Source organism: Eurosta solidaginis, chromosome 3 (genome assembly GCF_040869045.1).
Source record: "Eurosta solidaginis isolate ZX-2024a chromosome 3, ASM4086904v1, whole genome shotgun sequence".
Taxonomy (NCBI): Eukaryota; Metazoa; Arthropoda; class Insecta; order Diptera; family Tephritidae; genus Eurosta; species Eurosta solidaginis.
The window spans coordinates 258,471,422-258,484,982 of record NC_090321.1 but is presented as its reverse complement, the minus strand read 5'-3'; the positions used below and the strand labels follow the sequence as shown (position 1 = coordinate 258,484,982).

At 38.3% G+C, this 13,561-nt stretch overlaps 1 protein-coding gene across 2 annotated transcripts in view; it reads right to left on the bottom strand.

Annotated features, from left to right (window-relative positions):
* The window catches only part of LOC137247104 (electron transfer flavoprotein beta subunit lysine methyltransferase-like), a 174,691-nt gene that overhangs the window by 97,085 nt on the left and 64,045 nt on the right, over positions 1-13,561 (bottom strand). The gene's annotated exons all lie outside the window — the stretch shown is intronic.

The following is a 13,561-nucleotide window of genomic DNA, read 5'->3' as shown; positions in this document are numbered from 1 at the left end:
GCGCAGTGGCGGACGAGGCGATACATGTGTACACCGATGGTTCCAAAATAGTGGAAGGAGTAGGGTCTGCGGTATACTGCGCTGATCCGGAATTAAGCAGATCCTACAGGCTGCCGGATTACTGTAGCGTTTTCCAAGCGGAAATATTAGCCGTAACCAAAGCAGTAGAAACCCTGGAAGAGAATAGCTTAAGCTGCAACCGTGTTAACTTTTATATTGACAGTCAAGCAGCAATTAAGGCAATAATCTCGCATAGCACAGCATCTAAATGCGTGTTAGAGTGTAAGCAGTCTCTGGAGAGAATCGGGACAGGTAGAAGCATACATCTATATTGGGTCCCAGGGCATATGGGAATGAAAAAGCGGACGAATTAGCTAAAAAGGGCGCATCCCTTGAAGCTTGCTCCGTAGACGTCCCAATTAGATTGGGCGAGATTAAGCGAAGACGAGAGGTGAACATGATCGACCAAGCAGGAAAGGCGTGGGTTCAAGCGCGGGGCTGTAAAGTGTCGAAGATTATGTGTAGGTCTTACAACCTTAGACTAACACAGTTGCTTCTATCATTAAAAAGAGAGGACTGTAGACTCATGACGGGTATTCTGACTGGACACTGCCTTCTGGCGTCACATGCCTTTAAATTAGGCTTGGTCAGTGATAGCAGGTGTAGGAAGTGCGAGTTGGAGGAGGAAACGATCGAGTACGTTCTGTGCTCGTGCCCTGCACTTGCCAGGCTAAGACTCCAGCTATTAGGAGTGATACAGCTGTCAGATCTAGAAGCAGCAAGTGGCTTAAGTCCTAGGAAGCTTCTAGTATTTGCCAAGAGGACGGAGTTATTTTATAACATAGGTCCTGGTTTTTGATAGGGTTTTTCAGTTTGGTCGTTAAAACAAACTTCTGGTAACACTACGGACTCAATCAGTCTATGTGAGGTCCTCATGGACCGGCCAGTTCAACCTACCTACCTTGATATAAAGCTCTTTTTAAAATTTTTTTAAAATTTTATGAAGAGTTAATATTATAGGAAATTTTTTACTAAATAATCAGGTTTTTTGTGTTTTCCAAAATGTTATATATATAACAAGTAAGGAAGGTTAAGTTCGGGTGTAACCGAACATTACATACTCAGTTGAGAGCTATGGTGACAACATAAGGGAAAATAACCATGTAGGAAAATGAACCGAGGGAAACCCTGGAATGTGTTTGTATGACATGTGTATCAAATGAAAAGCATTAAAGAGTATTTTATGAGGGAGTGGGCCATAGTTCTATAGGTGGACGCCATTTAGGGATATAGCCATAAAGGTGGATCAGGTTGACTCTAGAATGCGTTTGTACGATATGGGTATCAAATGAAAGGTGTTAATGAGTATTTTAAAAGGGAGTAACCCTTAGTTCCATAGGTGGACGCCGTTTCGAGATATCGCCATAAAGGTGGACCAGGTGTGACCCTAGAATTTGTTTGTACGATATGGGTATCAAATTAAAGGTATTAATGAGGGTTTTAAAAGAGAGTGGTGGTAGTTGTATAAGTGGTCGCCTTTTTGAGATATAGCCATAAAGGTGGATCAGGTTGACTCTAGAATGCGTTTGTACGATATGGGTATCAAAAGAAAGGTGTTAACGAGTATTTTAAAAGGGAGTAATCCTTAGTTCCATAGGTGGACGCCGTTTCGAGATATCGCCATAAAGGTGGACCAGGGGTGACCCTAGAATTTGTTTGTACGATATGGGTATCAAATTAAAGGTATTAATGAGGGTTTTAAAAGGGAGAGGTGGTAGTTGTATAGGTGGCCGCCTTTTCGAGATATCGCCATAAAGGTGGACCAGGGGTGACTCTAGAATGCGTTTGTACGATATGGGTATCAAATGAAAGGTGTTAATGAGTATTTTAAAAGGGAGTTATCCTTAGTTCCATAGGTGGACGCAGTTTCGAGATATCGCCATAAAGGTGGACCAGGGGTGACCCTAGAATTTGTTTGTACAATATGGGTATCAAAAGAAAGGTGTTAATGAGTATTTTAAAAGGGAGTAATCCTTAGTTCCATAGGTGGACGCCGTTTCGAGATATCGCCACAAAGGTGGACCAGGGGTGACCCTAGAATTTGTTTGTACAATATGGGTATCAAAAGAATGGTGTTAATGAGTATTTTAAAAGGGAGTGGGCCTTAGTTCTATAGGTGGACGCCGTTTCGAAATATCGCCATAAAGGTGGACCAGGGGTGACTATAGAATGTGTTTGTACGATATGGGTATCAAATTAAAGGTATTAATGAGGGTTTTAAAAGGGAGTGGTGGTTGTTGTATAGGTGGTCGCCTTTTCAAGATATCGCCATAAAGGTGGACCAGGGGTGACTCTAGAATGCGTTTGTACGATATGGGTATCAAATTAAAGGTGTTAAAGAGTATTTTATGAGGGAGTGGGCCATAGTTCTATAGGTGGACGCCATTTAGGGATATAGCCATAAAGGTGGATCAGGGTTGACTTTAGAATGCGTTTGTACGATATGGGTATCAAATGAAAGGTGTTAATGAGTATTTTAAAAGGGAGTAATCCTTAGTTCCATAGGTGGACGCCGTTTCGAGATACCGCCATAAAGGTGGACCAGGGGTGACCCTAGAATTTGTTTGTACAATATGGGTATCAAAAGAAAGGTGTTAATGAGTATTTTTAAATGGAGTAATCCTTAGATCCATAGGTGGACGCCGTTTCGAGATATCGCCATTAAGGTGGACCAGGGGTGACCCTAGAATTTGTTTGTACAATATTGTTATCAAAAGAAAGGTGTTAATGAGTATTTTAAAAGGGAGTGGGCCTTAGTTCTATAGGTGGACGCCGTTTCGAAATATCGCCATAAAGGTGGACCAGGGTGACTCTAGAATGTGTTTGTACGATATGGGTATAAAATTAAAGGTACTAATGAGGGTTTTAAATGGGAGTGGAGGTAGTTATATAGGTGGTCGCCTTTTCGAGATATCGCCATAAAGGTGGTCCAGGAGTGACCCTAGAATTTGTTTGTACAATATGGGTATCAAAAGAAAGGTGTTAATGAGTATTTTAAAAGGGAGTAATCCTTAGTTCCATAGGTGGACGCCGTTTCGAGATATCGCCACAAAGGTGGACCAGGGGTGACCCTAGAATTTGTTTGTACAATATGGGTATCAAAAGAAAGGTGTTAATGAGTATTTTAAAAGGGAGTAATCCTTAGTTCCATAGGTGGACGCCGTTTCGAGATATCGCCACAAAGGTGGACCAGGGGTGACCCTAGAATTTGTTTGTACAATATGGGTATCAAAAGAATGGTGTTAATGAGTATTTTAAAAGGGAGTGGGCCTTAGTTCTATAGGTGGACGCCGTTTCGAAATATCGCCATAAAGGTGGACCAGGGGTGACTATAGAATGTGTTTGTACGATATGGGTATCAAATTAAAGGTATTAATGAGGGTTTTAAAAGGGAGTGGTGGTTGTTGTATAGGTGGTCGCCTTTTCAAGATATCGCCATAAAGGTGGACCAGGGGTGACTCTAGAATGCGTTTGTACGATATGGGTATCAAATTAAAGGTGTTAAAGAGTATTTTATGAGGGAGTGGGCCATAGTTCTATAGGTGGACGCCATTTAGGGATATAGCCATAAAGGTGGATCAGGGTTGACTCTAGAATGCGTTTGTACGATATGGGTATCAAATGAAAGGTGTTAATGAGTATTTTAAAAGGGAGTAATCCTTAGTTCCATAGGTGGACGCCGTTTCGAGATACCGCCATAAAGGTGGACCAGGGGTGACCCTAGAATTTGTTTGTACAATATGGGTATCAAAAGAAAGGTGTTAATGAGTATTTTTAAATGGAGTAATCCTTAGATCCATAGGTGGACGCCGTTTCGAGATATCGCCATTAAGGTGGACCAGGGGTGACCCTAGAATTTGTTTGTACAATATTGTTATCAAAAGAAAGGTGTTAATGAGTATTTTAAAAGGGAGTGGGCCTTAGTTCTATAGGTGGACGCCGTTTCGAAATATCGCCATAAAGGTGGACCAGGGTGACTCTAGAATGTGTTTGTACGATATGGTTATCAAATTAAAGGTATTAATGAGAGTTTTAAAAGGGAGTGGTGGTAGGTATATATGTGAAGGCGTTTTCCAGATCGCGACCAAAATGTGGACCAGGGTGACACAGAACATCATCTGTTGGATACCGCTAATTTATTTATATATGTAATACCTGCCAAGATTTTAAGGGTTTTTTATTTCGCCCTGCGGAACTTTTTCATTTTCTTCTACTTAATATGGTAGGTGTCACAACCAGTTTATAAAGTTTTTTCTAAAGTTATATTTCGTGTCAATAAACCAATCCAATTACCTCACCATGTTTCATCCCTTTTTTCGTATTTGGTATAGAATTATGGCTTTTTTTTCATTTTTCGTAATTTTCGATATCGAAAAAGTGGGCGTGGTCATTGTCGGATTTCGTTAATTTTTCATACCAAAATAAAGTGAGTTCAAGTAAGTTCGTGAACTAAGTTCATTAAAGATATGTCGATTTTTGCTCAAGTTATCGTGTTAACGGCAATGCGGAAGGACAGACGAATGACTGTGTATAAAAACTGGACGTGGCATAAACCGATTTCGCCCGTTTTCACAGAAAACAGTTATCATCATAAAATCTATGCCCCTACCAAATTTCAAAAGGATTGGTTAATTTTTGTTCGACTTAGGGCGTTAAAAGTATCTTAGACAAATTAAATGAAAAAGGGCGGAGCCACGCCCATTTTTAAATTTTCTTTAATTTTTGTATTTTGTTGCACCATGTCATTACTGGAGTTGAATGTTGACATAATTTACTTATATACTGTAAAGATATTAAATATTTGTTAAAATTTTACTTTAAAAAAATTTTTTTTTTAAAGTGGCCGTGGTCTTTCTCCGATTTTGCTAATTTTTATTAGGCGTACATATAGTAATAGGAGTAACGTCCCTGCCAAATTTCATCATGATATCTTCAACGACTGACAAATTACAGCTTGCAAAAGTTTTAAATTACCTTCTTTTAAAAGTGGGCGGTGCTATGCCCATTGTCCAAAATTTTACTAATTTTCTATTCTGCGTCATAAATTCAACCCATCTACCAAGTTTCGTCGCTTTATCTGTCTTTGGTAATGAATTAGCGCACTTTTTCGGTTTTACGAAATTTTCGATATCGAAAAAGTGGGCGTGGTTATAGTCTGATATTGTTCATTTTAAATAGCGATCTGAGATGAGTGCTCAGGAACCTACATACCAAATTTCATCAAGTTACCTCAAAATTTACTCAAGTTATCGTGTTAACGGCCATGCGGAAGGACAGACGGACGACTGTGTATAAAAACTGGGCGTGGCATCAACCGATTTCGCCCGTTTTCACAGAAAACAGTTATCATCATAAGATCTATGCCCCTACCAAATTTCAAAAGGATTGGTTAATTTTTGTTCGACTTATGGCGTTAAAAGTATCCTAGACAAATTAAATGAAAAAGGGCGGAGCCACGCCCATTTTGAAATTTTCTTTTATTTTTGTATTTTGTTGCACCATGTCATTACTGAAGTTGAATGTTGACATAATTTACTTATATACTGTAAAGATATTAAATTTTTTGTTAAAATTTTACTTAAAAAAAATTTTTTTTTTAAAAGTGGGCGTGGTCCTTCTCCGATTTTGCTAATTTTTATTAGGCGTACATATAGTAATAGGAGTAACGTCCCTGCCAAATTTCATCATGATATCTTCAACGACTGACAAATTATAGCTTGCAAAAGTTATAAATTACCTTCTTTTAAAAGTGGGCGGTGCCACGCCCATTGTCCAAAATTTTACTAATTTTCTATTCTGCGTCATAAATTCAACTCATCTACCAAGTTTCGTCACTTTATCTGTCTTTGGTAATGAATTATCGCACTTTTTCGGTTTTACGAAATTTTCGATATCGAAAAAGTGGGCGTGGTTATAGTCCGATATCGTTCATTTTAAATAGCGATCTGAGATGAGTGCTCAGGAACCTACGTACCAAATTTCATCAAGTTACCTCAAAATTTACTCAAGTTATCGTGTTAACGGACGGACATGGCTCAATCAATTTTTTTTTCGATCCTGATTATTTTGATATATGGAAGTCTATATCTATCTCGATTCCTTTATATATGTACAACCAACCGTTATCCAATCAAACTTAATATACTCTGTGAGCTCTGCTCAACTGAGTATAAAAAGGGGGCGTGGTTGTCATCCGATTTCGCTCATTTTCAATACCAATCTATTCTGGGTTCAGATAAGCTCGTGTACCAAATTTGATGAAGATATCTCAATATTTACTCAAGTTATCGTGTTAACGGACAGACGGACGGACGGACCGACATGGCTCAATCAAATTTTTTTCGATACTGATGATTTTGATATATGGAAGTCTATATCTATCTCGATTGACTTTGTTTAAAGAGACATTTTTCGTTGCTACTGGTCTATTTATATAAAGTAAGTAACTAAGTTTTTATATTCTTTATATTTTCAAAAATATTTTGTATGTTCTTTTGCATAGCAGATTGTATGCTTCACTAGCTACGCCCCTGGCGCTAATTAAATTCAACAGAACAGAGCGAGACCTCTTGGAAAATAACCCAAATAAGTTGGCAAACAAAGTCGCACCTGTTTTGAGTTAAAGCTTAAAACAAAACACCTCTGAGAAAAGAAATAATAACAAATATGCATTTGCGCTGACGAGAATAATAAAATATATCAAAACAAAAATCAGCTGAATAAATTTCTTCCTAAAGAGCGGGTTAATAAAAACACAAATAAAAGAAAAACAAAATAAAAATAGCGAGCAAAACAAAGTTACAAGATGAGTGGGCCATATGACAAAACGATGATAAGAATTTAAGAAGTCAGTTTAGGAAATATTCCCAGAGCAATGCAAATAGTCGTACAAGCTGAGCAAAGGCAATTGAACGATTTGTTTCGCGAATTTGTGTTTCTGGCATAATACGTTTATATGAATCTAGGAAAATATTCCAGTGCATTGAACGAATCAAAGTTCAGTGTAAGAAACTCATTAAACCCAATGCACTTCTAGAATCCTGTTTTATGAAGCAAACCGATGTAAAAAACAAAGTAGGGGGTCGTACCCTATGGCAGAGGTCAAACGTAGTATATTATACACTGCGCTGCAAACGATTTACTATTTTGTAAATTACATGTTGTTACATACAAACATATGTTTCTGCATGTGTACGCTGAATTTAATTGGGCTTACAACCGTCACTTAAGTCACGAGCTAAGGCCAAGTCTGGCGCGTCGCGTCGTAAGTGAGTAGCCGTCAATCGCGTGCTGATCTCGTGTGGTTTTTCCCCACAATATAAAATTAAAAAACACATTTTTTTATTGTTTATTTTGTTTTTACACAAACTGGTATTCTATGGAATTTTTAATAAAGCGCAATGGAAATCTTTCAAAGTTGCCGCATCCAATGTAGACAATAATTAATTGTTTACTCTTAATTTTCGGAATCGAATAAATGGATTTTATTTTGTTTTGTTTTATTTTCGCGTCTCACCCAATTAGCGGTACAGCTTTTTAAAATCTGATTGTCTGTGAAAAGGTTCAAAGGGTTTATAGAACTTTATTAGTTGCGTATTAAGTATGAATGAATGAATGTTTATCAATAGTAAATTTTTTAGGAAAAACCAACTATAAGCGTTTACCCCCCCCCCCCCCCCCCCCCAACCACAAATATAAAAGGCGTCCACCGATAGAACTAAGGCCCACTCCCTTTTAAAATACTCACTAACACATTTCTTTTGATACCCATATTGTAAAAACGCATTCTAGAGTCACTCCTGGACCACCTTTATGGCGATATCTCGAAAAGGCGACCACCTATACAACTACCACCACTCCCTTTTAAAACTCTCATTAATACCTTTAATTTGATACCCATATCGTACAAACAAATTCTAGGGACACCCCTGGTCCACCTTTATGGCGATATCTCGAAACGGCGTCCACCTATGGAACTAAGGATCACTCCCTTTAAAATACCCATTAACACCTTTCTTTTGATACCCATATCGTGCAAACACATTCTAGAGTCAACCCTGATCCACCTTTATGGCGATATCCCTAAATGGCGTCCACCTATAAAACTATGGCCCACTCCCTCACAAAATACTCTTTAGTGCCTTTCATTTGATAGACATGTCATACAAACACATTCCAGGGTTTCCCTCGGTTCATTTTCCTATATGGTGATTTTCCCTTATGTTGTCACCATAGCTCTCAACTGAGTATGTAATGTTCGGTTACACCCGAACTTAACCTTCATTACTTGTTTAGTATCACTCCTTGAATGGTAACCCCACAGCCAAAGATAAAACATTCCATTATAAGTTTTGGTCTTGATTGGCGGCGATTAAGATGTGGATTATTACCTATATCGTTATCGCTATCCCTTACTCATCCTCTCCAGCTCGATCTTCATCTCAATCCCCATCTACATCTCAATATCCGTCTGCATCTCCATCCCCATCTCCATCTTCCTCCCCAGCCCATCTCAATCTCCATCTACCTCTGACTCTCCCTCTTTCTTTCGCACTATCCCTATCCCTCTGTCTATCACTATCCTTACTACTACGATTCAAACAGTTGTAATAAGCTAAGTAGTATGTCGTATTCTGTGGCAAAGGTCAAACGTAGTATATTATACACTCCACTGCAAACGACTTACTATTTTGTAAATTACATGCCCTTACATACATGCAAACATACATATTTACATGTACTTAGTTTAATTCGGCTTAAACTTGTCAACAGTGACGCTGCTCGTCGTAAGAGGGAAGGCATCAATCGCTTGCGGATCAAGTCTTACTTGCTTTCCTCATACTATAAAATTGCAAGAGCGAAATAAAAAACAAATTAGTTTTTTGTCATTTACATAAACTGGTTTTTAGTGGAGGTTTTAATAAAGTGGAAATCTTTACCTTACTTTCCTTCCGCCTCTCCCTCATTCTCTCCCTCCCCTGTTCCTCCCTACTTACTCTATTCCTATCTTTGTCCCTTTCCCTGCCCGTCCGCTTTCCTTATACCCATCTCCCTCCCTATCTCCATCTTCGTTTTCGCTATTTTCGTCCTTCCGCTTATTGTTCATCCCACTCTATAATTTTTTTATTTGTTATTAAGCATTATTTTACGCAAACATATTTTGAGCGGCCCGATAAAGGCGTTAAGGGCGTTTGACTTAACACATTGCGTTTAAAGCGGGCATGGCTCAGGCTTCTTGGTATCACCATCATAAGTAATTGGCAGCTAAGCCATTTTGGCCGTTTCGTAACAAAACATGACATCTATACCTGTTTTCTAATAACTGACCCCAACTGCATCCAAAGAGGTCAAGTCTTCCTCCATCTAAACGGCGGTGTCGACTGAAATACTTTTTATCTTCATATCTGCGTAAAGCTCATACTCTTCTGGATATCAGCGCCGGAAAATTTAGCCTAACACCCTGCCATATTTTCCAAAAACAAATCTACGATTTTTTTTATCTTGCAATGGTGAGTTTTATTTTTCAAGTCCCCATCCAAATTTCACATTGCATACAGCAAAAACGGTCTGTCTACTGAATTTTAATATTTTGTATGTAACGTAACTTGAACTTTGCTTTGAGCAATTACAGTTACAGAAAGTAGACTTCCCGGCACTTTCCGGCGACAACAGGCAAACTGTTTCTATGGGATATCACGGTTTGCCGATCATTGTCTATAATCAAGCTAAGTGCGCTTATACGATGCCCACACGGCACCTCTTATTTAATTGAATTGCAATGGCACACCAAAACTCTCATTCTTTGCTAAGCTTTGACCTAAGTGCAGAGCTACATCAGGTTAGGTTAGCCTGAAATGGCAGGTGCGTGAGGACCTCACATAGACTGAATGAGTCCAAAGGGTTGTTTCACAACCAAACTGAAAAACCCTATAAAAATCCAGAACCGATGTTATAAAATGATTCCGTCGTCTTCGCATATCTTTCTAGAGCCTATTTTACTTGCTGCTCCTATATCTGATAGCTGTATTACTCATAATAGACGGAGTCTTGGCGTATGTTCGATTGTTTTTTCCTCTAACCTGCATTATCTAAAGCTTCACTGACCAGGCATGTGACGCCAGATGGTAGTGTCCAGTCCGAATATCCGTCATGAGCATATAGTACTCTAACATTGTAAGATCTACACATGATCTTCGACACTTTACTACCCCGCGCTCGGGCCCACGCTCTTCACGCTTGGTCTATCATATGCAACTCTCGCCTTCTCCTTGTCTCGCCCAATGTAACTGGGTCACCACGGAGAAAGCTTCGAGGGATGCCCTCCTTTTAGCCAGCTCATCTGCTTTTTCATTAACATACGTTCTCATATGCCCTGGGACCCAATACAGATGTTTGCTTCTCTCTATTTCGATTCTCTCCAGGGATCGATAACACTCTTATGAACGGGCTGCATCATGGTCAGCAAATAAAAGAGGAATTTGATGGCATGCTGCTCCCAAATTAAATGGCGAATGAATTACGAAAGTGCATAGTGAATTATTTCGACCCTCAATAAAATGTGGACACTCTTTTACATCAATAAGAGTAAAAACAACAAATGGTAACAAAGTGCAAAATTTAATTGTTTATTGAGTTAATTACGTCGATTTTCAAATAGTTGCTATGCGCCTTTATATATTAGCAAATACTTAACAATCGATATACATCTTATCATTTCATTGTAATCACGAACTTCAATTAGACCCATTCAAAGTCGAATGTCTAACAAAATGCCTATTAAACTGCAATGTTTGGCTTAGAATTTTGCAATTAGAAGTAAACTTTTTCTCAAACATCATCAAAGTTCAAGTTTAAATGTTGCTCTGTCATGCTTATATTTTGCGAATATGATGATAAAGCAAACGTGATTTAAAAATTTGTTGAGTTGTGAATTACACGCATTCGACATATTTTTTACGGTTGACACGCCTTTCCTTACACCTAAACATGGCCTAATCACACAGCAAGCCAATGGGCACTGTCCAACGCTAGAAGCAACATACAAGCAACCACCACGTTAGGTTCGAAGTTCGATGCATGTGGCTCAGGGGAGACTCGCCAGCTATGAGTAATAAATTTATATACAAAATGACATACAGTCAATGTCAAAAGAAAGTGTACACATGTGCAAAGTAACAATATTACCGCTAGGGTTTTCTGAGTGACATAATCGTATATTTTTTTTTAAATGATACTGTCTTATTTAATGAAAAAACAAATGAATCTTACAACAAACAAGTGAGGAAGGCTAAGTACGGGTGTAACCGAACATTACATACTTAGCTGAGCTTTGGAGACAAAATAAGGGGAAATCACCATGCAGGAAAATGAACCTAGGGTAACCATGGAATGTGTTTGTATGACATGGATATCAAATGGAAGGCATTAAAGAGTATTTTAAAAGGAAGTGGGCCATAGTTCTATGGGTGGACGCCATTTCGGGATATCGTCATAAAGGTGGACCAGGGGTGACTCTAGAATGCGTTTGTACGATATGGGTATCAAATGAAAGGTGTCAATAATTATTTAAAAGGCAGTGGGCCTTAGTTCTATAGGTGGACGCCTTTTCGAGATATCGCCATACACGTGGACCAGGGTTGACTCTAGAATGTGTTTTTACGATATGGGTATAAAATGAATAGTGTTAATGGGGGTTTTAAAAGGGAGTCGCCCTCAGTTGTGAAGGCGTTTTCGAGATATCGATCAAAATGTGGACCAGGGTGACCCAGAACATCATCTGTCGGGTACCGCTAATTTATTTATATATGTAATACCACGAACAGTATTCCTGCAAAGATTCCAAGGCCTTTTGATTTCGTCCTGCAGAACTTTTTCATTTTCCTCTACTTAATATGTTAGGTGTCACACCAATTTTACAAAGTTTCTTCTAAAGTTATATTTTCCGGCAATAAACCAATCCAATTACCATGTTTCATCCCTTTTTTCGTATTTGGTAAAGAATTATGGCATTTTTTTTCATTTTTCGAAATTTTCGATATGGAAAAAGTGGGCGTGGTCATAGTCGGATTTCGGCCATTTTTTATACCAAGATAAAGCGAGTTCGGATAAATACGTGAACTAAGTTTAGTAAAGATATATCGATTTTTGCCCAAGTTATCGTGTTAACGGGCGACTGTGTATAAAAACTGGGCGTGGATTCAACCGATTTCGCCCATTTTCATAGAAAACAGTTATCGTCATAGAATTCACAAGTATAGGTAAATTTTTTTTCGACTTATGGCATTAAAAGTATTCTAGACAAATTAAATGAAAAAGGGCGGAGCCACGCCAATTTGAAATTTTCTTTTATTTTTGTATTTTGTTGCACCATATCATTACCGGAGTTGAATGTTGACATAATTTACTTATATACTGTAAAGATATTAAATTTTTTGTTAAAATTTGACTTTTAAATTTTTTTTTTAAAGTGGGCGGTGTCGTCATCCGATTTTGCTAATTTTTATTAAGAACACATATAGTAATAGTAGTAACGTTCTTGCCAAATTTTATCATGATATCTTCAACGACTGCCAAATTACAGCTTGCGAAACTTTTAAATTACCTTCTTTTAAAAGTGGGTGGTGCCACGACGATTGTCCAAAATTTTACTAATTTTCTATTCTGCGTCACAAGGTCAACCCACCTACCAAGCTTCATCGCTATATCCGTCTTTGGTAATGAATTATCGCATTTTTTCGGTTTTTCGAAATTTTCGATATCGAAAAAGTGGGCGTGGTTATAGTCCGATATCGCTCATTTTAAATAGCGATCTGAGATGAGTGCCCAGGAACCTACATACCAAATTTCATCCAGATACCTCAAAATTTACTCAAGTTATCGTGTTAACGGACAGACGGACGGACGGACGGACATGGCTCAATCAAATTTATTTTTGATACTGATGATTTTTATATATGGAAGTCTATATCTATCTCGATTCCTTTATACCTATGCAACCAACGGTTATCCAATCAAAGTTAATATACTCTGTGTGCAAAGCTGTTACCTCTGATACACTTTTCTGCCATTCCACCAAAATGGCGGCTATGAACTCATCTTTCTGTTTAGGTTCTCCCACAGATGCTTGATGGGTTGAGGTATATTTACTGCGGAGGTTGATCTAACTGCTTGGGGTGTAATAGAACATTCGTTCTCTGACAACTTTCGCAGTGTGTTCGGGTTCATTGTCCTGCTAAAACATTTTGCAACATCGCCTAAGCCCAAACACCCCCACACCATCACTTGGCAGCTCCATTTTTCACTGTGAATATAACTTTGCGTTTCGAAAAGTGTCTTATATATTGTTCTCCATATTTTTCCTGGCTTTTCTCTTCCCTGGCAACTTAAATTTGCTTTCGTTTTGGCACATGGTTAAAAATACATTCCAAAATAGATGTGTTCATATTCTTTATTCGTTTATATATCCCAATATAAAGCATTTTCAGTGGAACCTGCCAAGTAG